The sequence below is a fragment of the Alligator mississippiensis genome, chromosome 4 (genome assembly GCF_030867095.1).
Source record: "Alligator mississippiensis isolate rAllMis1 chromosome 4, rAllMis1, whole genome shotgun sequence".
Lineage (NCBI taxonomy): Eukaryota > Metazoa > Chordata > Crocodylia > Alligatoridae > Alligator > Alligator mississippiensis.
This window is the reverse complement of record NC_081827.1, coordinates 168,550,052-168,575,393: the sequence shown is the minus strand read 5'-3', so window position 1 is coordinate 168,575,393 and position 25,342 is coordinate 168,550,052. Positions and strand designations below refer to the sequence as shown.

Below are 25,342 nucleotides of genomic sequence, written 5' to 3'. Positions count from 1 at the left end.
CTCATTTCCTTCTACGACCAGGTGACCTATCACCTGGACAAGGGAGAAGAGATTGATGTCATATATCTTGACTTCAAAAAAGCCTTCGATCTGGTGTCCCATGATCGTCTCTTGGAGAAACTGGCCAATTGTCGCCTTGGGTCCCCCACGATCCACTGGCTGGAAAATTGGCTCCGGGGTCAGACCCAGAGGGTAGTAATTGATGGAAGTCACTCATCGTGGTGTCCTGTGACCAGTGGGGTCCCCCAGGGCTCTGTCCTTGGACCCATACTGTTCAACATCTTCATTAATGATGTGGACACTGGAGTCAGAAGCGGACTGGCCAAGTTTGCCGATGACACCAAACTTTGGGGCAAAGCATCCACACCAGAAGACAGGCGGATGATCCAGGCTGACCTGGACAGGCTCAGCAAGTGGGCGGATGAGAATATGATGGTGTTCAACGCCGATAAATGCAAGGTTCTCCACCTTGGGAAAAAAAACCCGCAGCATCCTTATAGGCTCGGCAGTGCTATGTTGGCTAGCACTATGGAAGAAAGAGACTTGGGGGTCATCACTGACCACAAGATGAACATGAGCCTGCAATGCGATGCTGCGGCTAGTAAAGCGACCAAAACGCTGGCTTGCATCCATAGATGCTTCTCAAGCAAATCCCGGGACGTCATTCTCCCCCTGTACTCGGCCTTAGTGAGGCCGCAGCTGGAGTACTGCGTCCAGTTTTGGGCTCCACAATTCAAAAAAGGATGTGGAGAAGCTTGAGAGAGTCCAGAGAAGAGCCACGCGCATGATCAGAGGTCAGGGAAGCAGACCCTACGATGACAGGCTGAGAGCCCTGGGGCTCTTTAGCCTGGAAAAGCGCAGGCTCAGGGGTGATCTGATGGCCACCTACAAGTTTATCAGGGGGGACCACCAGTATCTAGGGGAATGTTTGTTCACCAGAGCGCCCCAAGGGATGACGAGGACGAATGGTCACAAACTACTACAAGATCGTTTCAGGCTGGACATAAGGAAGAATTTCTTTACTGTCCGAGCCCCCAAGGTCTGGAACAGCCTGCCACCGGAGGTTGTTCAAGCGCCTTCATTGAACACCTTCAAGATGAAACTGGATGCTTATCTTGCTGGGATCCTATGACCCCAGCTGACGTCCTGCCCTTTGGGCGGGGGGCTGGACTCGATGATCTTCCGAGGTCCCTTCCAGCCCTAATGTCTATGAAATCTATGAAATAAAAAATATCACCCTAAGAAATCCTTGCCTAATACATGGAAACCTGCACTCTCTGCCCAACTTCAGACTAACATGGCTAACTACTTCTCTCTACTATGGGTTAAGCTAAAATAATAGGACAAAGCATGCCCGCTAGCATTCTAACACAACTTTAATGAATGTTCTTTTTTCTCCCTCTTGTTCTGACCTGGTTTGCAATGAGCAGCAGTGTGTTCATCTCATCCAGGGAGAGGACCACTAGAAGTCAAGACAGCTCAAGGGGGGCTATTAGCTAGTTTCAGATCCGTTCACAATTGCACCACTGTTAAAGTCCCCAAACTGTGTCAAATAACTTGAAACAAGACAATGAAATTTAACAAGCAGAAAAAGACAAGGCACATCATTAATGATTTGCTCTGTTCTGGCTCCATACGTTCAAAACACAGTATAGTTAATTTCCAAATGAAAAGAAATGCTCTCAAATGGAAGAGGCCAAATGCAATTTCTAGTAATTTATTTCCCTTAAACAATCATCAGCCTGTTCTGCTACACCAAGCCTGTCCAACTGGTTGTTCCTGGTCCAGGTGCCACTCCCTCCATCCTTCTCCTGCTACTGCTACTGGAGCCTCTGCACTCCCTATCCCTCTTCCAGATTCTGCTTCCTGTCTTTGCTCAAGGAGGCTTCAAGTGTAAAGGACTCAGAGGAACCCAGGTCCCCTATATGGTGTGGAGCCACCAGCACAGCCCAGGCTGGGGGGAGGGACTGCCACAAGCCCTTGGCTACTCTAGGTTGGACAGCCATGTGCTACAGCAGGAGTAGGCAACCTATTCCAGCTGTAGGCCATGGATCGAAGGCAGGTAGACAGGCATGGGCTAGGTCTATGCTCCTGCTGCCACATATCTCCTCAGAGGTATGGGAAAAGCATCTGCAGAAGGCACCCCCCCCACTGCCAAAGGATACCTCATGTCTGTGGGCTCAAGCCAAAGGCTCTGTGGGCTGAATATAGTTTGCAGGTAATAGGTTGCCAATCCATGTGTGATAATATTACAAATCTTTGGTCAGTTTTACTATGAACTAAGTGTAAAATCTTGGCTCCACTGAAAGTCAATAGCAAAGCTGCCAATGACTTCAGCAGAGTCAGGATTTCACCCAAAGTAACAGAATCTGACTTGGAAGAGCACAGAACGTTTCTATAAAAACTAAGGTAAGCTTTAAGGGGCTGGGTCCTCAGGGGATCCTCAGTGTAGTCCCACCACAAGAGCTAATGCCATCCAAGGAGTTGGTTCAAACCACCTAAATTATCTCCAGTGATGTTAAGGGACTCTTTATCAGCCACTTGATCCTGGAAGAAAAAATCATCAGGCATGTGGTTCTCATTTAAACTATCCTAATGACCTGTTTGGGTACATCCACATATTCAAAATGCAAACCTGTATCTTCTCTCCAGCTTTGTAAAAGCAATAAACTAAAGATCATTAAAAAAAAAACCCTGTTTACATTAAGTCTCCCAGCTGAATCTGAGAGATTAAAACCAAGATCATGCTATCCAAGTAAGAGATCTTCAGAAACACTAAGGTTCTTCCCCTGCCTTTCTGGAAGCTCAAGCCCAAATGACACATGAAAAATATCTAGTCACCTTGGCAGTTGGGAAGGTTTTGAAATGTAAAATGTTGCTGCTGCTGGAGAAGCAAATGGGTGGGCTTGAAAAAACTTCAGTCTTTTTTTGGAGTGGCGGGAGGGATTGGGCAGGGTGATATAAAATCAGGTCTCCTGTTTAGATGCTAATCCATGCCTTGAGATGAATGGAAGAGTGACTGTTTAAGACGCCTGGAATGTAAGGAATGTTTCAGTCCAGGGAGGGTCAAAGGGATTTAAATTGTGGAGGAAAACATGTCTCAAAGCCCCAGCCCCCCACTAAAACTTCTTCAGAGAGCTACAAGAACCCACATGTCAGAGCATGTGTTCCTCACATACATGGCCATAATCAAGTCTACTATGTACAAAGAAGTACCTTTATCTCCTCCCTCCCTCCCACAGCACGGCTCTATAGGTGGAATATGAGTTAAAAACATAGTAATAAACATTGCTTCTTTTCTTCTCGGCCAAGAAGGATGACATTTGAGGCACCTGCTGGTTTTGCTTCTTCACAGTTGGTGCTGCTCAAGTTTTTAGCACCAGTTTTATATAACAAAGCCTGGGCAACAATAGAGACAAGCCCCCACTTACTTGACCTAAGGGAGACTCCATCAGCCTTTAGCAATGCAGGGTTTATGGCACTGTGGTGCAGTTCCAGTTGTGCCCAGCAGAGGGTGGTGGCACAGTGTGCATCAGCCACTTAATTAGGGTGTTGTGGTTTGGAAGAGAGTTCACCAGCAGTGGGTGGGAGTTTTTCACCTTCCAGTCCAAAAAACACAACCTACCTTTTCTCTTTTGGTTCTTCCCAAGACCTCAGCAATAGCCATGTGTAGAGTTACAGGGCACAGTAATGAATAAACAAACTGCCTTATTTTCTCTGCCATAAGCAGGCTCTCAACTACATTTAAACTCCCTTAATGAAAGGCCCTTCCTAGGATCATTGAATCTGACATTCTGAACTCTGCTCCCTCTGGCCTCTGTTCAGAGGAACGGTTTGCTTCAAATCAATAACATCATTGCTATCAGGCAATTCCCCACTATTTTATTCACAATGTGCCAACGTCAGGAGTTCCTGTGATCTCCTCTCCTCCAAGTGGTTAAGTACCCTTGCTCACTTACTACAATCAATCTCACTCTGCCAAGAGCTCAGACAGCCTCTTGCTATCCTGCCTTTACAGTGCCTGACCAGAGCAGGACTCTAAGCTGAGTACCTGTTCTTAAGACAGTGCCATAATGCAAATAAAAAGCTGGTGCCCCTGCTTTCTAGGATGCTTCTAGCACAGTGGTTCACAACTGTTATAGATTCAAGGCACCCCTCATTAGACTTGAGGCATCCCTCTGTAACTTCTGTGAATTGAGTGATATCCCATTTAAAAAAGAAATGTATTACAAGACTTATCTCTTTGTAGAGGGATTGGGCAGTGGGAGCAGGGCACTGGCCAGGCAGGGAGAGCCTGACCATGCCCTTATCTGCTTATCTACTCACCGTTCCTGCAACACCCTTCAAAGAATCTTGCAGTGGGCCTTGGCTGAGAATCACTGTTTTAGCAAGTAAGTAGGAGGACAGGGATCTTCCCAGGGCACCTGCTTTTGCCAAAGTCAAAATCCCACTCCAAGAGCCTCCTGTTACAATGCAGAGATGAGTTCATCTGGTAAAACACATCTACTCCCAGCTTTCTATCACCTGGTTCTGTTCATATGCTGGTACCCTTTTACTTTAAAAGAAACAGAAAACAAAAAGAGCAGCTGCACAGCTATTTCTGCAGGAGGTAAGAAACTCCAGAGCTAGACATGCATCAATACCAGCACTGTACCTAAACTCCTGGTGGCCCCGGGTGAACTTTTAGTATTGGGTTGCCCTTTGCCAGAGATAATAATAATAATAATTACCATTTTAGGGCCCCCTTTCTGTCCAGGCTCCAGGCAGCCACCCAGTTTGCCCATGCCTGTGTCTGGCCCTGATGTACATTAATGGAAAAACTACTACTCCATAAGTCCAAATTTGCTATTTGTACTATGCAGTATCCTCCCACAACACAGTCCAGCATGTCTTAAATCTAAACTTAACTGCTTCAATGACTCCCTGCTACTTTAGCATCAGAGCACTTCAAAATCTCTCCTGTTTTTAGCTTTTTGAACACTGAGGAAACAAAACTGCACTATTATCCTCCTGGAACTGAGACATTTCAGGGTATGTCTACATCATGTCCCCACTGCTGCTGGGGCTACCTGCTATCTTGCCCTCGCTGCCTTCCTGCCTTCATCCCCCATGGCCCTTCTTAGGACTTCTGTCTGCAGTATGTTTGAGAACAAACCTTGAGGATGCCTTCAAAATAGCTTCAGTGCCATGTCTGAGCTTTTTGCATGTAAGTGGCTGGGGCATGCTGAAGAGAAGGCAGCCCTGATATTGGTGGGGATGTGGCTAAGTGACTTGCATAGTCTGTGACAGAGCAGAGTCCTAAACCCAGGTCAATTAAATAGGTTTGTTTACTGAACCATCCTGCCTGTCTCAGAGTTCCCTTTGCAACTTTCCACTGGAGGTGAGGGGCAAAAGAGAGGAATTTTCACTTTGATGCAGTTACACCATAGCTACATGGTTATCATGCATCCTGCCTGCTGTAGAACGGACTCAGAACTGCCCTAGGATGCAGCCCTTATACTGATACCAGACAAAGAAGAACCTCAGCACGATTTGTGAACAAGAGGATCATGGTTCCACCTCTTACCTTGCATAGCATGATGAAAACCATCAAGTCCAAATGTGTCACAGGTTTTTCCCAATATGCTGTACTAATAGTAGGCAACTATCAATCCTTCTGGATCATGGTGTATGTGTGAGGCCACCAGGACCTTTAATGCATATGCCTAGGCAGGGGTACAGAGGAGTGGAGGCTGCCCAGAACTTCCACCCTCCTATTAGACCAGTGGTCTCCAACCTTTTAAGTACCAGATCACTTTTTGAATTAAAGTGCAACTCAAGATCTACCATGCACCACCTCCCTCCACCTAGCAGGTCAGTCTGTGGGGGAGGGAAGGGGCGGGAGGCCGGGGGCAGATGGAGGCCCCTACGGTGAGGGAGGGAGTGGTTCAGAGGCAGGGGCAGGGGTGAGTGGGGCCTTAGCCAGGCCAGGTGGTGGGACGATTGGAGCCTGCGTGGCTTGTCCAGGTGCATGGGGGGCCCCCGCCACTGTACACATCCTGGTGGAGGCCCAGAAGGCACGTGCCCCCCAAATCTGTGCACAGCGGAGACAGCTGCCACTGTGCGTTGGGCTTTACACCCCGAGCCCCGCTGCAGCTGCCCTGGGAGCAGCGCAACACCATGTGTGTCCCACCACTGGGCAGGGGGCATAGCTCAGCCCAGTGGTGGGACACATGTGGTGTTGCACTGCTCCGGAAGCAGCTGCAGCTCTGTATCTCAGTTTGAGGGGGCTGAGCATGTGCGCACATGCACATGTGCACACTCAACCCCCCCAGGCTGAGATCGACTGTCAGAGGCTCTGTGATTGACCAGTTAATCACAACTGACTGGTTGGTGACTACTGCTTTAGACCACTGAGACACTAACCAAAGCCCAGAACAAGTTCAGACATTTGGTGCCTTGATGGCCATAGTTATATGCACATCTTGGAATCAAACCCAGGTCTCCCGCATGGTAGACCAAGATTGTACCACTGAACAACAGCGGCTGTACTAATACCACGCTTAACACCTACAGCTCATTAAGCTACCTATGAAACTCATTCCTGTTTTACTGCTAGGAGGGTTATGGGATAGAAAGCTGAAAAGACTGGTTGAAGGTCACAATGTTATCTGGAAGTATGGAAGAGCAGAAAGTCTTCTTTCTGCCTGGATGAAGGATACTATCCTCATCTGAAAACTCCAGGCAAGCACAGAACTCTCCCACCAAATAATACTTGGCTCCTAACTGTCTTTCTCTTATCACGCCCATCACCATGATGACACTTGAGCACTGCAAGGGTTCAAAAGGCTGCGCAAACAATTACATTTTCGCCAAGCCCCATTATTATCCTAATTTCCATGAGATGGAAACTGAGGCATGCAGAGAGGAAGTGACATCATTAGGAAGAATTCCTGCTGATGCATCCCTCAAAGCAGAAGCAATCAACTGGTGACTTATGGGAATCCAACCAAGAATGACTGCAGGGCAGGAATAAGGTTTTTACGTTACTAATTTAACGAAAACTCCACAGCCAACACCATCTCATTGTTTCCTTTTGTTCCCCATCTGCTGTTTTGTGTCTGAAACTTAAGACTGCAAGTTTTTTTGAAGGAGGCACTCTCTTGTTCTGCCTGTACAGCACCAAGCATAACAGCATTGCAATCCACTATGAAACTCCAGAATCTACTGGATAAACACCATATTTTCCTGCAAACAATACACCTTGAAAGAAAATACACACCTTGTTTTCGAAACGTAAAATGAAGGAAAAAAAAGGATCTTTCCTTGTAGTAAGTAACTGAGTAGCAGCAGCTAGGGAGCAGAGCCTGCTTATTATTCTGCTCCCTGTGGAATAGGTGCAGACTTTATTTTCACTTTTACCTACTAAGTGGTAGAAGCTGCTCTTACCATATTTCCTCACATATTATGCACACTCCCTTTTCCAGCAACTGGGTTTTGCACGAAAGGTGTACATGTATGCAAGAAAATACAATCAATGCCATCAGGTACCAAGCTGCCCTAGAAATATCAAGGTTACATATAAAAGCAAGACACTGTCTGAATGCAGAATTACAAGCTTCAGTTTCCATATCTGTGAAGTGGGTGTGATAACCCATCCTCTTTTATGTAAAACACTTTAGGTTATGTGGATGTGATTTGCTTGCTAAGTGCCAAGCATGAAGCCTGGTTATTGAGTTCCTATAGAAAATCTTCACACTCCCTCATAATATAGCAAGTGTTCTCTTAATAAATCTAGAGGAGAAATCGACGAGCCTAGATGAAGTGGTTTCAGTATTAATTTCTGCATGTCACATGGCTTCAAATATTGCTGTGAAATATACAAAGCCAGATTCAGCTATCACATGCCCCGATGGATCCCCAGAGTTTAAATTTATATCTGCATCCGAGGAGCTGACAAGAGCCTCCCACTTAATTAAGAATCTGCTAGTAATTCCCCATGAGTGGACCGGCACGTTGACGGTGGCAGAGACCCAAAAAAATGGGCATTGACTAGTTATAAGTGGGCAGGACTGGCAAAATGCCAGCTCCAGCATAAAACAGGAGGATACAGAGGATACGGAGTTGGCAGGATTTGTCTGTGGGGTGTTCAGAACTATTGCCTCTCATAAAATGAGGGCAAGGTGAGAGAAAGGGGAAATACTCACATTAGAAACTGCTTTGCTGGGAGAAAAGAGCCACAGGGAAGTTTATAGGCAATGCAGTCAGAGAGGCAAAGAAAAGCATCAGCAGTAGAGAGCATGATCAGATCTGTTCAGAGCATTCCACTAATGTCACAGGCCCCTCCTCTCCCGTGTGCTGAGCTTCTCGATTCTGGCATGTGCTCCAGCCCCCTGCTTTCCCATCTCCTCCCAACACTGCTCTTCTCTGTACAACTCCAGCGACTACCCTGTTTTTCCTTTCCCACCCTGTATTCCACTCCCAAGCTCCTTTATCAATTACGTACACTTGAATCACGCTTACAGGCCCCAGCTGAGTGTATAGCTCCAGAGCACTGTACATGCACAGACAGAGCAAGAACCAGTCCATGCCCTAAGGACTTTCCAGTCTAAATAGACAAAACAGAGGAGGGAAGCGAAACTGAGGCTCAGAGAGAAGGGACTTGGCTATGGTCACACAGCAAAGCAGTGGCAGAGTCTGGCATAGAGGACACGGTTCAATACCCTGCTTACATACTGCAGCAATACAGGAGTGGTGTCTTGTTTCCATCCCTTCCCCAAGCCTATTCCTGGCCCCTGATGTCCAAAATCCACATGCCAAATCTTAGAGGCACCGGGATTCTGGATAGTGCTGGCTCTTCCAGCAGACAACCTCACCATGTGTAGCTAGAAATCCTCAGGCACTTTTCCTGGGAGTCAAGACAACCCAAAGTACATACAGATTTACTAAAATCCCTGTTTAATTTTAACTGGATACAGTATTCTGCCCTGAGTGTCACTCTGAACTGTTAGTAGCAGGAATGCTCCACCCCAGAAGCAACTGCAGTTTTTTAAATGATTCTGGTGTACACATCTTGGAGTCAAGCCTCAGGATCTTACTTCCAATTTAGCCAACAGGAGTATCTGTTGAATGGAGATCTGAAAATTGCAACAGTGCTCAGGGGAACAAAGGATGCCAGGAGCAGCTGGCACATTCAGTGTGGTCAGTTTACAGAAGCATCAAATTGTGTGGCTTTCTAGTATCACACCCTTGCACTCAAGAGAGCCTGTGGATTTGTAGCACTCCCTGGAGAGCTCTGGTTCGCTAAACCCACTAATAAGAGCAGACCCAACAAATTGCTAAACCATGTCCACACAAGTGCAGCTGTTTGTCTCCCTGGGGACAAGAAGCAGTGGCACACCTTGACACCTTCTACCACTGCTACTTGTCCCTGGAGAACTCCTGTGCCACGTGCCCTCTGGCACACGGCAAGTTACCCCGGATGGGGTAGGGGAGGCTGGGTCCAACAACTGTGCTGGCCCCAGCAACCTTACCTCAAGTCCTGGGGGCCTCTGGGAGCTGCAGCCGCAGCACTCCTGCAGCAGGAAGCCTGGCTGAGAGTTGGAGCATGGCTCCGGCAAGCCAGGCTCTAGTTTTGGGTTGCGTGTGCTGATGTCACCCCATTTTTTTTCCATGCAGGTTTTTGCCTAAATGTGCAGTGGTGGCACCACAGACGGATCTGCAGTGCCACATACTGCACAGCCACGCTCGCCTGGATGCAGCCCTAGACCCCAACATCCTCCAACTTTAACTGAATTTGGATCCAAAATGTGCATCTAGCACTGAGATGTTAAGTTAGGGGTGGGCACTTATTTTGGCTGGAGGGCCATTTAATGAGTTTTGGTGAGCTGTCAAGGGCCGCAAGGGTAGTCCTACCCCTTGAGAGATGCCCTGTCCCCTGGTCGCCATCTTGGGGCCAGAAGTCCCATCCCTAACCCCTGACTTTTGCCACCGGACATCCCCCCCGCCTTGTGCCCAGAAATATTCCTTTTGGGTGGGGGTCTTGGCATCTTGGAACTAGAAAAAAACCCAAATTATATACTAAAAATCAAACATCTACTGTAATGTGTTTTAATTTTATTTCAAAAAATATTTTTGTCCTGATTTATGTATGTTTGCATAGTGTATATAGAGATGATTGTATAATAGCTCAAAAATAAAGTCTTACTCTTGCATAATGCATGGGGGAAAAAGTGCAGGGTGTGGTTGGGGTATATGTATGTATGTTATGGGAGGGTATGGGGGGGGTTGTGAAGGGGTGTGGCTGTGGTGACCCCTCATGGTACACAGCCCCGTCACTGATGATAGCAAAAGCAGGCGGCAGCAGCAGCAGGGGGCAGGCTCTCGGGGAGCTCATGGTTCGTGCAGGTGCTGCTGCCCCCGGCTCCAGGGACCTGTGCGTGGTGGCAAGGAGCGGAGCCAGGTTGGCCCGCCTCCATTGCATGGGGCTCCCCACAGCGCACATGCAGGTCCCAGCACTCATGTGCCATGCGGGGGAAGCCCTGCCCGATGCAGCTGGCAGTCTGGCCCTGCTCCCTGCTGCCATGTGCAGCTCCCAGGTCTCCACTGGGAAGCAGGGGGCAGGGCTCTCCTCCACTTCCAGCAGAGTCTCGGGAGCTGCATATGGCAGCAGGAAGTGGGGAAGGCTGCCAGCTCCATTGTGCCACTGGGGGAAGCCCCGTACACAAGTGCTGGGAGCTGCGTGTGAGCCGTGGGGAGCCCCGTGCGATACAGGCGGACCAGCTTGGCTCTGCTCCTTGTCGCCACATGCAGTTCCCAGAACTGGCTGGAGGCACACACCACTGGGTGGCTGCACCTGTATGGGCCATGAGCACCTCAAGGGCCCATTGCCATGGGAGAGGGCATGTGAGATGTCCTCACACTCTGTCCACCCTCCCTCACACCCCACACACTCACAGCCACACCCTAGCCATCTGAGCTCTGTGCTCCCACCCCCCTGGGCACAGGCCTTGGGCTCCACGCTCCTGCCCACCTCATGATTCATGCTCCCACCATGCTGCAGCTTCCCTACCTGCTGACCAGAGTGATCACGGCAGCAGGGACACGAGGAGGCAGCACTGGAGGCTGGGTAAGCTGGGCAGGTCCCCTGACGGCTGCAGAAGTGGCAGCAGTGGCCCCATCTGAAAGCTGTGCATGCTGACCTGGCCTGGGCCTTCCCGCACACAAGGGTGGGAGTGAAGCACGCGGGCTGGGTGGGGTGCAATTCATTGGTAGGTGCCCATGGACCAGATGAAATTGCCTGGCAGGCTGGATTCAAGCCGGATTTTGCCTGCCCCTGTGTTAAGGGGATAGCTTCATAAATAGCACCCACCACTTAAATAGGATAGTTTCATTCACAAACCTCAATGCGCTTTACAGAGGTTTTGTCACCTGCATGCTACAACTGAAGAAACAAAGGGAGGTTTTGTCTAAGGTCAGTGGCAAAGCTCAAGACAGAACCTGGGTCTGGCACCAAATGTAGTGTCCAAGCCTCCAGTGAAGGGTCACAAAGAAACTAGGTCAATCCACTGTCTTCACTGCTTTCAGGGAAAATCCCTCAAAAAAAAACCCTCTAAACCACTGGACAGCAACCTGGAGACTCAGAAAGAAATATGGCATTATCTTTTTAGTTTTCATGCTTTCTGGGGAGAACAGGATGGGGCACTATTCTCTCCCTGTGACTCTATTCTTGAGTCATTGTGGGGGAGTGAATGACAATTATATTCTTTCATGACCTTTCGTTGAGACACTCCAAAACATGGCACAAAAACTCAGGAAACTGTGGCTCAGAGTAAAGAAGCAAATTGCCTGAAGCCACGGACCCAGTTCGGAGCACAGGTAAGAACGGGACTGAATTCCCGACTCCTTCTCTGCATCCTCTGTGCTGTGGCTCCTCCTTCCCACCTGGCAAAGTAGCCAGAAAATGCTGAGGTATATTATCATCACTTATTTGTAGTACCATAGCATGTAGCGAGCCCAGGCCCAGCACAGGACTCCTGGGTACCAGACAAACACAGAGCAGAAAAAGGGTCTCTAAGAGTTTGCAGGTGATCAGAGATTTAATCATTATTCACTGTGTTATAGTAGCAGTAACAGGTTGCATAAAGGCCTCAGAGATAGATACTGTCTTAGAGAAAAGAAGGTCCTTTCCTCCAAAAGTTTACAATCCAAGTCTTAAACAAGACAGCTGAGAGAGAAGTGCAGCAAGCAGAGCTCACAGAGCACACCAGCCGCCTTCCCAACACCAAATGTACTGCCAGTGGTGGGGTGTGGGAGGGCTCTGAAGAGAGATTTAAAGGGGCATAATGCAGAGGCTTTTTGCAGATCATTACGGAGAGCTCATGGGAGAAGGCACGAAGATGGCGTGCAGCCTGCATGTCAATGAATGGAGAGGCTGGAGGCTGTGGCATGCCACAAGGTAGCCCAGACTTGGCAGAGCTCAGAGAAAAGCCAGCAGGGACAGGAAAGCAGGCATGTGCTATACCTCAGTCAAAAGCTGCAAACAGCACCTTTTATTTCCCACTTAGGTTTCCCAGGACAATGGAAAGGATCTAATGCCGAAGACTTATTCTCCTCCAAATATTTTCTACTCTTACTACTGTCAGGTTGCCCCTTGTTGTGGTCTTCTGCAGGGACTGAACCTAGGAGCTATGGCTATAAAAGTAGGTCCCTTGTACTGCTTAAGCCAGTGATTCTCAAACAAAGGCTACAGCAGCACCCTAGGGTGCTCTGAGATCCTTTCAAGGCTGCCGTGTAATGTTAGCACCGTTAGAAGTGCAAACATGGTTCACAAGATAAACTCAGAGGTTTCACATTGGGACCTGTAGTGCTAAATATATTCTGACCTGTTGTGGTCTTTCTGAGTTCAGAAAAGATGGCTCTTATTTTTCTGTAGTCAAAAACCAATTGAAAACTCAACAGCTGGCATCTTCTGAGGGGTGCCCTGAGTCTACCAAGGGGTGCCTTGAGTCCAATGAGGGATGCCTTCAGTCTAAAAAGACTAAGAACCACTGGCTTAAGTAAACCCATTGTGAAAGCAAAGACTCAGAAACTTCCATGTGTCTACAAAGCTTCCAGAGAGAGACCAAGAGCCAGACTCCACTTCATGGATCATGCTACAGATTTCAGACACGCTCTGAGAGCCAGTTTTTAATTAACCCAGCAGCACTGCCCCACAGATGCAAGTTTATTTCTTTAGTCACAAAATCTGTGAGCAATCAGGAGCTGAATATGCAGGATCAGACTTTTCAAGGGAATTTGCAGACAGATCCTAAGCGAACAAGTGCAATTCTTCTCCCTGACTGCCAGAAAATCCATACAGGTTTCCCTTGCCAACCAAGGTTTTGCAAACCATGGTTTTGAGTATCCATGTTTAATATTCTATATACCATTTTGGCTACCACAGTATACAGTGGTGACTGAGTAATTGGAAAAAAGTTCTCAGCAAGCTTTCAGGAGCAGTCACTCTTCTTCAGGCATAGGGACTCTTGCTGTTCTGAGACTCCAAGGAATAAGAGAAGCTAAAAGTGTGGCAGGATGTCAGTGAGAATGTAAATAGGTAGAAATTAGGAAGACAAAAGGTAAAGCAGGGAGGAGAGAGGGAAGAGAGTAGGGGGGAAAAAGGCTAAAGGGAGACATTACAGTGATAGAATACGAAGTGGAAAAGAGGCTATCAGTGAAAAAGGAAAGTAGTTGGCAATCAAGAAAACAAGAATGAGAGAAGCTCAAAGTGTGAGAGGATGTAGTGAAAATATAAATAGGTAGAAAGGAGAAATAAAAGGTAAAGCGGGGAGGGAAGGGGAAGAAAGCAGGGAGGGAAAAGGCCAAAAGGAAACATTACAGAGGTAATAATACAGGGAAAGAAAGAGGGTCTCAGTGAAGAAGGAAATAGTAGGAAATCTGAGAGAGAAAGAGCAGAAAAGTAGGGGAGAGGAGAGGAGAAAAGGTGGGGGGAAAGAAGAATGTAAGAGGTCAGGTCAGGCAGGTACCTGTTAAATGAGATGTCAGGCAGGTTGTAATGGGTCATAAAACCAATGTCTATATTGAGTCCATGATTTTTTTTTGTATCCAGTAGATTTATGAAATGAAGTTCATAGGCTCATCTATGGAAGGTGTTTTGTAAGTTCCCTTTAAGTCCAGGATGAAAGAGGACCCGGCCTTTGGTGTCTGTCTGAGCACCAAAGCAAGTGGCTAGGTTTGCAAGGCAGCTCAGTACATCAGATGCATGCTGGACACTGAGCGCTTTGGTATAAAATCCAGCCCTAAATTTCACAATGGGAGGTGCTGTGCGCTCATTTTCCAGCCCTAATTTAGATGTCTGACTGGAAACCAGGCTCTGTGGGCAAGCCTGGCTCTGTACACTTGAAAATTTAGTCCCAGGTGGAGCAGATTTGCTTCGGCCCTCATTGAGATCCCAGGCAAAGCTTCCACAGACTTTCAATCAATTCAGGCTCTTAAAACTTCTCCTTCCTCCTTCTTCTTCCAGCCATCTTCTCCAACTCAGTTCCCAGCTGTTCTGACTGCTCTGGGAGGACTGTGGCCTGACAGGTGCCATATTAAAGCCTCAGGCTGTGCACTGTGAGGAGCAGCTCTACCCATGCCCCCATGCCTGCTGCACTCAAACCCCAGCCTGACAGAAGCCTGGGAAGTGCTTGGGAGTGTGCAGCTGACAGATGGGGCTGACAAACCGTTCCATAGGGCCCTAGATTGCTCCATCTAATCTCTAGCTGCTTCCTATGCTTGGTGGTGGGGTGGGGTGGGGTGGGGTGGGGAGGTGGCTAGAAAATGCAGTGAGCTGGAGATACTCAGGGAAAAAATACAGGGGGAGGGGACAGCATGGAATGAGCTGGAGAAAGTTTGAGAGAAGGCAGATGCAGAGGGAGAAGAAGCTGGAAAGGGTGCGATGCTGTCAACAGAGCAGTCTGCAAGGCAAGGGTGGCTGTGGCTCACAGAGGAAGGGAGGGAAAGGGCTGAACTCTCTCATCTTTCCTGCCCTTTCCTGCACACCTGCATGAGCACTGGATGGGAAGAGAGGGAGGGAGTGAATAAAGAAAGAAGAAGGGAGCCAGAGCCTTTGTCTGCCTGTCATTACTATGACTTGACTGGCACCACTTGCATCCAACCTGGGGATCACCTATCAGTTATGGACCATGCCAAGCTGTATTGCAGCCTGGCTAAAGTAGGGTGGGACAGACTTTGGGGTCTTAGCATGGTGACCATCAAGGCAGGTCTATGCTACGACACTTTTTTGCAGCCTAATCTACTTACAAATGGTAATGTTTTACTAACATGGGAGTAGCACTTAGGGGCCATTGTTCTGGACCTGGACTCCATGGGCATTTATACACATGCTCTGGGAGTGGGGAAGGCGTGCTTTAATTAGAGCGGCTCTGACAGCCACTCTAATTAAAGTGACCATAGTGTCTTGTGTATCAGCATCCCCATGCTTCAAAATGGCCGTGGGGGTGCTTTACCTAAAGCTCATTGAACAAGCTGTAGATAAAGTGCCCCTGCAGCCATTTTGAAGTGCAGGGATGCTGATACATGAGATGCGGGAGGCTGCTGGAGCACAGTAATTGCCATGCTCCAGCAGACGTGATTAAACTAATCAATTGAGTCTGCTCCGACACGCTGGAATTCCAGCACACTGGAGCAGCCCCCCTGCTCATGTATAGGCACCCCATGGTGCTAGGTGCTGCACGAATACAAAAAGACAGTCTGTGCCCTAAAGAACTTACTGGGTAAGCTTTGTTCATGGACATTCAAATCTGCTTCTCAAGTATCCTAAACTGATTTAGCCAGTCTGAAATCGATGCAAGCGACAATGATCTTAAGACATTTGTAAATCAACGTAAGAGGTCCTAAATTGGGTCACAGAGTCCACTTTGCATTTGTTTCGAGAAATTGATTTGGTTACGTCCTTATGTGGCTTGTGTGTAAACAGAACCATGAATAAACCCTGATGTCAGCAGTCATTTTAGCTGAACATACTTCAACCGCAAGGGCAAACTTGGTTCAGGCATGGAGATAAGCAGGAGTGCCCAAGGCTATCATCACAGCAAATGAGCACTTCCCGGTCTTTGGCAGGTGAAGAACAGGGCCACAGAGGCTAAGTGACATGCCCACCATCATACAGAAAAACCTGTGAAGGAACAAAGAACTGCACTCATTTCTCCCTCACTCCTAACCCAACTGTCGGGCCTACTGATCAGGCATCCCCAGCTGGGCCAAGCACCTGAGTAGTCATACCTATCCCTGATCCCTGGCTAATGCAACTGCCCCAGTTCCCTGCAACTGCGTTGGCAGCTGAAAGTGCCACTCACCCCTTATAAGTGCATCTGCAGCCTCAGACAGCAAGCACACCTATTGACAGCCTTGGTCTGGTCTGGCAAGTCTTGTGTTCACTGTTTTCTGGTCCTCCTGGCTCCCAACTTAACTTTGGCCTTCTCTAACTCCAATCTTGGCTCTCCCCTGAACCTCAGCACTGGCCCTGCCCTCTGGTTTCCCCAGCATCCTGATTCAGCTTGGCTTTCTTGACCCTGAGTTCAGATCTTCCTTGGGACCTGGCACAAGTTCTCTGACTCCTGGCTCCTGACCTCAGCTTGTGTCTCGGATTACATCTCTTGGATCTCCCCTCTTGGCTCCAGTAACCTGTGCCCCCACCCTGCTGACCCCCAGGTCACTCCTAGTGACCTAACATGGGTCCAGCCGCCTAATCCTGGCCAAGCCCTGATGGCAAGGTGTGGCTCGCTCACCCACAATGGTATAGGGAGATGGAATTACCAATGGAGGCAGATTTCTGGGGGTGAGCTGCTGGCTGCTTTCCAGGGGTTACAAGCCCAGATTAGAGCCCTGCAAGACCAATGCACCTTGCTTCTAGGCCCATCAGGGCAGCCAGGTCACACTGTCTCACCTCAAACCCCATATTCTGCTCCCCACCAAATTTGATAGGGATCCCTGCTGCTTCCAGGGATTCATTAATCAGTGCCACTTTGCTTTTCATCTGTCACAGAACCTATCAGATGCAGTTGAGGTGGGGCTCATCATCAACCTTTTGAGTAGCAATGCCCTGGCCTAAGCTTCCCCACTCTTGGAGTCAGCAGATCCCCTCCTTGACTAACTGTAAGACTTTATACAGGCCATGGCCAAGATTTTTGGAGACTGCATCAGGTCTGTACCACAGGGCAAGCTCTCTCAGATAGGGATGCTACCCAGTATTGAGTTATGGCACCGAATTTAGACAGCTGGTTGCTGACATTGAATGGAATAAGGCAGCTCAACATTTCCACTTCTGCCAGGGTCTTCAGGGCCACATTAAAGATGAATTGGCCTAGGTGAAGCTCCCAGCTATCTTAGATGGACTCACTGATCTGAGTATCTGCATTGACACTCATCTGTCTGAACAGCAACAGGAGTGTTGGGGCAAATCTCAGCTTCCAGGGCCAGCTAGGGACCTGGAAGAGCTGACATTGCCTCCCGTGGACCCCATGCAAGTAGACACAACTAGGAAAAGACTCCCCTCAAAGAAGGCTCATTGTCACCCCCAGGGGCTCTGCTTGTACTGTGGGGAGGCAGGGTATATTGCCCCAACCTGCCTGAGGAAGGGAATGCCTGCCTCCCCTTCAGGAAACTCCTCAGTCCAGCCTCATTAGAGGGGCCTTGTTCTGGCCCTCCACTGACCATTCAGCCAGATCTTCTGAATCACATTGAACGCTTGAGTGCCACCAAACTCTAAGACATGCCCTTGCTTGTTGCCCTTCTCCTGCAGCACCAAGCTGGGGTGGATCTCTCTGTTCCAGCACTCTTAGACACAAGGGCCTCCAATAATTTTATGGCAATGGTCACCAACCCATCAATCCTGATCGACAAGTCAATCCTGGAGCCTCTTCTAGTCGATCCTGGGCTGGGGGGAGAATTGAGCGCACACACATGTGCACACCCGCCCCACCCCCAGCCCAAGCAGGTCAATCTGTGGGGGAGGAAAGGGGCAGGGGCCAGATCAAGGCCCCCCATGGTTTGCAACTGACCATGCGGCCCAGCCAGGAGCAGGGAAAAGTAAGTGGGGCCCCAGTTTGGCCAGGTGGTGGGAGGACTGGAGCCTGGGGGGTTCCTCCAGGGGTGCAGGGGTGGTTCCCCCCATCTCTGTGGGGGTGAAGGCAGCAGAGACAAGCTGGCCACATGCAGGCACAGCTCAGCTAAGCAGTGGGAACTCACGTGGGGGCAGCCCTGGCTTAGCTAGGTATGGGAAGATTTGGTCATCCACGGGTACATGGGGGAGCTCCCACCACTGGGGGCCCATGCCCTGCCACCTCTGCTCAGGACAAGGCAGATGCTGCTTCAGGCTGCCCGCTGCACCCAGAGCACAGGTGGAGGAGGGGAACGGACTCCCGGGGCCTCCATCGGGCTGTGCCCAGCAGCAGGAGTCCCCCCCACCATGCACCCCTGGACTGCGGAGAGTCCCAGAACTGGCTGGGCCAGGCCAGGACCCAATTCCACTTTGGTGCCATGGCTCCACTGAGCTGTGCCTACCCGGCAGCCAGACAAATGTGGTATTGGGCCCTGGTCTGGCCAGGTCTGGAAGCGTCCGCAGTCAAGGGGCATGTCGGGGGGTTCCCGCCACTGAGCGCAGACTAGCCAAAGCCTCGGGGGCCTATGCCTCCCCCCCTTACCTGTGCTCCAGGCGCAGTGGGCAGCCTGCACCAGCACCAGCCTCCTCCTGGAGCACAGGTGGGGGGAGTACAGGCCCCCGATGCCCCCAGGGGTGCGTGGGGTGGGGGGGTGAAGCAAAGATCCCATTTGGGCTCATTTATTCCCTCTCCAAACAGGAGCTCAGGGCTCTCAAGGAATACTGAGAACCTGCACAAGGGGTTCATCAGGCCTTCTACATCCCCAACTGGGGATATTCTGTGTGGCCAAGAAAGATGGCTGTCTCTGCCCCTGCACAGATTAGAAGGCCCTAAACAAGATAATTCATAACTGTTATCTGCTGCCTTTAATGAACAAGTTATTTGAGAGGCTTTGTAAAGCTAAGATTTTTTCGCAGTTGAATCTGCAGGACACCTACAATCTAATCCATATACGGGAGGGAGATGACTGGAAGACCATGTTTTGGTCCCGCTATTGGTATTTTAAATACCTGGTTATACCCTTCGGACTATGCCTTGCCCCGGCAACATTCCAACACTTTGTAAATGATGTGTTTCAAGATATGCTAGACCAGTTTGTTATAATTTATCTGGATAACATTTTAAGTTTCTCTGATGATCTGGCCCAGCATTCGGAACGTGTGCATCAGGTCCTTCTCAGGCCCCGAGAAAACCGAGTTCTGTAAAGACTGGACATGGAACTCCTTCACTTTTCCGTACACCACCCTCAGACCAACAGACAAACAGAGCACATAAACCAGACCCTGGAACAATAACTCAGGTGCTTTCTAAACTTTCACCAGGATAACTGAGTGCCCTTACTCGCCCTAGTTGAATTTGTATACAACACTGTCCATACATCTGTAGACCAGACCCCCTTTTTTTCCAACTATGGATTTTATCCTCAGTTTCACCCAACACTGCCAACCTTCCCATGGGCTCCTGCAGCAAACACCTTTGTATCCCATCTCCAACAGGTTTAGCAAGAACTAAAAGCCCATCTTGATGCAAACAAGACTGCATAAAAGGACCCCACCATTTTTTGGTCAGCAACAAGGTCTGGCTCTCCTCAAAAAATAGCAAGACCATCAGCTAAACTGGACCACCAGTTAGCAGGTCCATTTAAGGCTGTGGAACAAATAAGTTCCAATGCATTCAAGCTTCAGCTGTCAAAGATATTGTAAGTGCACCCCATTGTCCATATTTCACTACTCAAACCTTTTATTGAGAATGCCTTTCCTGACCGTCTGGACCTGCCCCCCTACCCATGATAGTGGAAGGCCATGAAGAATATATTGTTAAGCAGGTACTAGATTTCAAACATGTCTGAGGCAAGCTCCATTACTTGGCTGACTGGAACAGCTATGGCCCTGAAGACCAATCTCGGGAACCGGCTGACCATGTTCATGCACTAGTACAAAACTTCTACCAAGAGTACCCAGAAAAGCCAGGTCCTGGGCTCCATAAGGGCAGGATACTGCCACGGCTGCTTATCAGGCATGCCCGGCTGAGCCAAGCACCCGAGTAGTCACACACATCCCTGATCCCTGCTTAATGTGACTACCTCAGTTCCTGCAACTGCACTGGCTGCTGAAAGTGCCACTCACCCCTTAAAAGCACACCTTTGCGCAGCCTCATGTTCACTGTTCTCTGGTTCTCCAGGCTCCTGACTGGACTTTGGCTTTCTCTGACCCTGATCCTTGATCACCCCTGGCTCCTGACTTCAACTGTTGTGAACATTTGCCCTCCTCTCTCCTCTACCTTGTGTATAAGATACAGGCTAGAACCTAGTTAGCTGTTTCTCTCTGTTTTGGAAATGCCTTGGCTTTTACTACCAGTGCTGATTAATTCCTCCAATGAGCCAATCTCCCATTAGTACATAAATACAATTTATGGAACTCCTTGGGGCAGGGCCCATGTCTTATATGCTTGGACATAGCCTAGGACAAAGCAGAAATGCACAGGAAATAAGCAGCATGATGGGTTGGGCTTTTCAATCAAATGCAAATGTTATGCAAAACTGAGGTTGCAAACATACTGTATCCCCAATTCAATTAACAGCTTTTAATTTATCTGGTTAGGCTTTGATTCAGCAAAGTACTTAATCCTGTGCTTGATGTGCATGTGGGTTCTTAAAAATGTTTTAAATTCTTTAATTTAGAAAATGCAGTTGCTAAGCCACAAAAATTGAAGAAGGGGTGGGAGGGTCTCAGAGAAGGGGGTAGGAGCGGACATGGTTTTTAACTAATTTTTCTTTGTAAACTGACATGATTTCAAGCTGTCAACACCTGTGTCAGAAAGGACTGTCACTGTTCACACTTCACAGATAAGAAGCCAATGCACAGCAGACTGGTGGCCAGATTTTATTTCCTCTATTGGGGATTTAGGCACCTAAGTGCAATGCTATTCCATCCTGCTTAAGTCCTGAAGCCACTGATGCTCTGCTGTCATAACACATCACCTTTGACCCTTAAGACTGTGCCACAAAAAAAGCAGTGAGGGACAGAAGGACCCACCCACGCTTTGCAGTAAGTTTTTTCCAGGATAGAGTGGAATAGAATCATACTTGGGTGCCTACATCCACGCACGCACCTAGATGGTAGAAGGTTGCATCACTGCCTGGACCAGAAGCCGTAAATCCTGATGTCCCATCTCCTGCTTGAATAAAATCCCATTTATGTTGTATTACATTTATATACATTTCTTCAGAATTCTGTGTCTTCCTCTTCATGCTACAAAATGCAATTTCACAATTATTCTTTTTATTAATATAGCAATTGGAATACGAGAAGTGCTTCCTAGAACCTAGGTTTGGCTTTCTCTGATCCTGATCTTGGATCAGTAGTGGTTCCCAGACAGGATGCCACAACTCCCTGGGAGGCCACAAGAACTTGTCAGGGGAGCTACGTGGTCATTGCCACTAGGGGTTGAAATTTCCCTACGTGCCTCTGTTTTCAGGAAGCACATCAGAACCAAACTGAGGCCACTGTACCAGAAAGCTGCACTTGTCTGTTCATGTATAAGGGGGTATAACTCAGTGGTAGAGCATTTGACTGCAGATCAAGAGGTTCCCCAGTTCAACTCTGGGTGCCCCCTCATTTTAGATCTAGACAGGTTACAGAGGTGGGTGGATGAGAATAGAATGGAATACAACACAGACAAGTGCAGGGAGCTGCATCTAGGGAGAAGGAACCAGCGACACACCTACAGGCTGGGGAACTTGTCAACACGGTGGCAGAAAGGGATCTTGGAGTCATTGTTGACTCCAGGATGAACATGAGCCACCGATGCGAGTAAGTGGTCAGTAAGGCTAACCACACCTTGTCATTCATCTATGATTCATCACAAGCAGGTCCAGGGAGGTGATCCTCCCCCTCTATGCAGTGTTGGTCAGGCTGCAGTTGGAGTACTGCATCCAGTTCTGGGCACTGCACTTCAAAAGGGATGTGGCTAACCTTGAGAGGGTCCAGAGGAGGGACACTCACATGGTCAGGGGGCAGCAGGTCAGGCCCTATGAAGAGAGTCTAAAGGGCCTGAACCTGTTCAGCCTCCACAAGAGAAGGCTGAGAGGGGATCTGGTGGCCATTTACAAACTCACCAGGGGGGACCAGCAGGAATTGGGTGAGGCTCTGTTTCACCATGCACCACTGTGGGTTACTAGGAATAACGGTTACAAATTGTTAGAGAGCAGGTTCAGACTGGACATCAGGAGACATTACTTTACAGTTAGGGCTGCCAGGCTCTGGAATGGGCTCCCAAGGGAGATGGTACTCTCTCCTACCTTGGGGGTCTTCAAGAGGAAGCTGGACAGATATTTGACTGGGGTGATATGACCCCGGCACTCGTTCCTGCCCGGGGCAGGGGTCAGACCTGATGATTTGTTTAGGTCCCTTCTGACCCTAAGTACTATGATACTACATCTTGAAGGCAGGCACGCCATTTCTGCTGCCAATCTTTTTTGGTTTGGCTCTGATGTGGCTCCTAAAAGCGAAGGCACACAAGATGGTTCCACCTGCCCCGCCTGTCTGTTTCCGGGAAACACTGTGCAGGGTTGAACCAAGAACAGCTGTGGCAAGATGACGTGCTCCTGCCACAGCTGCTTCCCAATCTGACTCTGCAGGAGGTACACAGCACAGTTCTGCCTGGCCATGGTGGCAGTGGCAGTGGGGTGAACATAAGATAATTATAATGTCCTAATCAATTACTAACATGTTAATAATAAAGGATAATGTCCATGCTATAATATTCATAATATATTTAAATCAGTTTTTTAGTGAAGGGCTGCTAAATTTTGAGTCTAAATAGGTTGAGAACCGCTGATCTAGAGGAATGAAAGATCTTGTCCTGGAAAATTTTATAACATAGAGAAACAAGTTCTAGTCCTAGCTTCACTAAGTAAGGTTGCTAAATAACCAGACTTCCTAATTCCTGTATTTAAGACAACACTTCCTAAACTATGAATTGAACAAGGGAGCGGCTGTGGGACACAGACAAGACATTTAAGTTGTTGTCCAGAATCTCAGCTCTTGTTCTTCAGGCTTTCCCCCTAGCTTGCTCCTTCAGCCTTTTGGCTAGGAGGAAACAAGACTAGGGACCATCTGGACTCGAAGACCTCCAGGCTTGGGGCTTGCATGTAGGATGCCTGCCATGAATTTGGGAGTATCTGAAACCCCAGACTGATGAGTCTGGGAAGTAGGATACTTGCTGGTGGAAGCACCACTGACTTGAATGATGGAGCTTTACTCAGTCAAAATTTGAAACTGATTTGGCCCTGGAAACAAAAATTTATTTAAAAAAAGTAAGGCCCAGTATGCGCCAAAGATCTGCCTCTGCCATAGTGATGGTGGCAAAACCCACTGGTGTAGACACAGTATATGAAGAAACGTTTCCTTCCACCAGTTATGACAGCTCCCCCTAATGACAGAGGCTCTGCTCTGTCAGTGAAGCCTTCTTTGTCCCCCCAAGGGGACCCCTCTGAAATGAGTGAGAAAATGGGATGCATTTTTAAAAATTGGGAACAACTTACACTATGATGTCCTAAAAGGTTCTGAAAGACAATGGGTTTTGGGTATCTAATTCCCTTCAGCTCCTTGGAAATTATCCACTTTATATCTATCACTAGATGTGATTCTATCAATAGATCAACAGTGGAGAAAAGCATTTAAAAATTCTTCCTGGTTCAAATCACAGATCCAAGTTGCCTGAATTTTAACAACATGATTAATCTTTCTGTCCATGATATTGTGTTTGCCTTTGATTCAATTATTGTATCACTGAAGCAAAATCATTGGCCTGGGTAGGCAGGACTGCACTAATGTCTCTAACACATAGAGAGTATGCCCTTCTCTGAAAACCCTAAAACTTGTGAGTTTATGTTTGCACCAGAGTCTGGATGCCCTTGTTGACCACCTTACAGTCTGGTGATATCAGAAAGTCTCCAATATCTTCTCCTATCACCAAACCTTCACCAGCAAATGAAGCAGCTGCAGGAGGAAACAGAGTCCTTTCCTAGTAGCTAGAACATGGGGAGAACTTGAGAAGTATGAATAAATGCTCTGGATTTTTTTCCCCATCTCTGCTAAGCCTCTACTTCACCTTCCTATGCCTCAATTTCTCCCATCTGTAAAATGGGGTAAAAATATTTCCCTACCTCAGAGATGGGTTGCAAATCTAAATTCATTAACTCTATAAAGTAGGGAAGGGTTCTAAGATGGAAGGTACAGTATTGTATCAGTGTAGTGCATAGTTGCATTACTAGATCAGGGCAACAGTCCATCTCGCTAAGCATCGTGTTTCTGACAGCGGTCAATTCCAGCTGCTTTAAAGATACAAAAAAAGCCCAAAGACTTCTCTAACAGGGAACTAGATCCTACACATGCCCAGGGAGGGATTCCAATAATCTTCTGCACTCATGCCAAAGTCAATACATCAAGTATCTGTGGACAGGACAAGTTTAACAGTAAGTAATAGAGGGGAAGATAGATGAGTTTTATACAATGTGTCCATTTTGCATTATTGTCCAGTGCTAATTTGCTGGCAGGCTGCCATGCACTGAAAAGCTTTTTCTGCAGTTCTAATCATGTACTACAGCCAGGATCTGCAGCACTAACTAAGCTAGTTGCATTTCTACCACCAATATCCTAAAACCATAACTCTTGTGGGACAGGATGGTCCAAAGAAATTGATAGAGGGATACAGGTTTCAGCCAATTTTGAATCCAGTACAGTTCAGTAATGAATGACCAAAAGCTGTTACCATTTAGCAGCTGTTCAGCGCTCCATGGGGAAAGTGATGGTATATCTTTGCCCATCTCCCAACTGTCAGGATATAGCCACCACCTCAGTTGGCACGAACGAGGTGCCCTTGTTGGCAGCCTGCAGTCAGAGATCGAGGACTGAATCCACTTTTTGTCTCTGCACTGCATCTACTGTAATATTTAGGGCTGCCTTCTCTCATCAAACATTACCTAATGTTTGATCAAGTAGGGTGCATTATGGCAAATTTCACCTCATGATCTCAAAAGAGTTTAAACAGAGATTATATAGAGGAATCCAATAACACGGCGTGAAGGGAATAGGCCCTTCTTATGAATAGCTCCCGGGTTCTATGAGGCTGATAGCAGGGTACTAGAATGGCAGTATTGTTTGTACATGATGCAAATCCATCTCACAAGTGCGTAT

The 25,342-nt window shown here is 48.1% G+C and overlaps 1 protein-coding gene and 1 non-coding gene across 4 annotated transcripts in view; one reads left to right on the top strand and one right to left on the bottom strand.

Moving 5' to 3' along the window:
- The window catches only part of IGF2BP1 (insulin like growth factor 2 mRNA binding protein 1), a 94,476-nt gene that overhangs the window by 44,809 nt on the left and 24,325 nt on the right, over positions 1–25,342 (bottom strand). The window lies entirely within an intron of this gene.
- Positions 21,686–21,758, top strand: TRNAC-GCA (transfer RNA cysteine (anticodon GCA)). The gene has a single exon. It is a non-coding gene; the product is annotated as a tRNA-Cys (tRNA).